Here is a 2,190-nt window from a genome sequence, read left to right as displayed (position 1 = left end):
TTGCAATATTGTATAAATTGTTATATTTATATATTTTATGTAATATATATTATTTATATACTATATTATATATTATACAGTATATACAATATTGTATAAATTGTTCTGTTGGTTCTGCTCACTTCATTCTGTATCAATTATGAATCTTCACAGGTTTCACTGAAATCATTTATTAGAGCACAATAATATCCCATCACATTGTTCAGTCATTACAAATTGGATGAACACCCCCTTAGCTTTCAATTTTCTCCCACCTCAAAAAAAACTACAAATATTTTTGTACATCCTTAGGGTTTTTATTCCTCCCTTAATCTGCTTTCTTTCTAATTTCCCCTTCTTCTTTCTCCTCTTTCCATCCTATTTCCCTATTGAGTGAGATATATTTCTGTAACAAACAGTGTGTGTGTGTGTATTCATTCCTTCCCTCCTTTGTTGGTGTAGACTTCTATTTGAGCACTGCAATTATGTGAGATAACTTCCCCTAACTTTCATTTCCCTCTTCCCTCACTCAGTACACTCCTTTTCCTCTTCCTTTCTGTTTTTTTTAAAACTCAAAAGACATATTAGAATAGCTTTCAGGCCTTCTGTCTAAGTAGACTCCTCTGAACCCTGATTATGATAGGCATCAGAGGGGACACGTATTAATTTCTCTGTTTTTGAATGTAAGCAATTTATCCTTGTGGAGTCCCTTATGATAGTTCATTCCTGTTTGCCTTGTCAAATTTCTCTTAACTCGTGTTTTTGAACTTCAAAATTTCTACATCTCTGGCCTTTTCATCAGAAATGCTGGATGTCTTCTGTTTTATTAAGCATCCATTTTTTTCCCCCGTTGGTAGCATTATACTCAGTTCAGTAAGTTATTCTTGGCTGTAAGCCTATTTCATTTGCCTAATGGAATATCATATTCTAAACTCTCCACTTCTGTGTGAAGTGATGGCTAAATCATGTTCATTTTGACTATTTTTTAGGTACCTGATTGCTTTTATTTTCTGGTTGCTTTCAATGTGTCCGTATGCCTACACAGACTAGAAAAATGACTCACTATGATTTTTTTCTTCTATTTTCCAATCAGGATTCAGTCTGGTACATTTTTCTAGTTCTGTATGAAGTTTTTTTTTGTTTGTTTGTTGTTTTTTTTTGAGGGGGGTAAAGGGTGGAAGGGAATGAAGGGAACTCACTATAGTTTTTCCTGGTACTCTACCATGTTGTATCTGCTGTCCATATATACCCATCTAAACCAGACCTCCAGAGGCCATACTCTGGAGGAGCTAGGCCACTAAGCTTTTAATCTTCTTAGATGGTGCCATCATGTCCTGATGGGCAAGGGCTCATTATAACTTACCAGACCCATAATTGAATTATGCTTCATCATGACTGTCTTCTTGCCATAGACCTTGCTGCCACATTTTCCCTGTTCCTATACTCCTATTTGTCTTACTTTGGGAACTAAAAGAAAACCAACACTCCTATTGCTTAGGGAAAAAGTATGTCAATTAACTACCCTATTGTTCTGCTTACCATTCCTGTGACTTCCCAGACAAAAAATGCTATTACTTAGCCACTACTTCTCAATTAGAATTTGAGATCCTGGAGGACAGAGACCATCACACTTTTTTGATTTGTATTCCTAGTACTTAGTACCCTGGTTTACAAACTATAAGTGCTTAATAAATGCTTTTATATTTGTTCATTATAAAGGAACAGAATGCATAAAAGTGATGGTTGAATAGAATTGTTCACTAAACCAACCACCAGGAGGTGCAGTCCCCCTTTGTTGGCACTTGATCCTTTTGTGTAGGTAGAGCTGGCTCATCATTTCCTTTGTTCAAAGAAAAGGAAGATTTCTTTAATATCTCAGCTTTGGATAATTTGGGTCATATTTTTAGTTATTAATTTATTTTAAACTTAAATACTAAAACTTACACAGTAATAAAAGAAAAAGAAACTAAAACTTATACGATAAGAAAAGAACAAGAAACATATAAACTTAGATGCAAAATAAGAAAAAAAAAGCATTGCCATGTGCACAGCAGAATGTAAGAGAGGATTTAAAATATACAGCATAAACTTCCATTTCAAGAAAACTTGTATGCTTTGTATTGAGAGCTGTCCATCTTTTCTTTGTTTCTTTGTAAGTTTTCTTTTGTTCTCTGCCCTGCACTTTTTACTTTGTTCTTTTTCCCCCGTTCT

The sequence above is a fragment of the Notamacropus eugenii genome, chromosome 5 (genome assembly GCF_028372415.1).
Source record: "Notamacropus eugenii isolate mMacEug1 chromosome 5, mMacEug1.pri_v2, whole genome shotgun sequence".
NCBI classification, from domain to species: Eukaryota; Metazoa; Chordata; class Mammalia; order Diprotodontia; family Macropodidae; genus Notamacropus; species Notamacropus eugenii.
The sequence above is the reverse complement of the archived record's forward strand: the minus strand, read 5'-3'. Positions refer to the sequence as shown.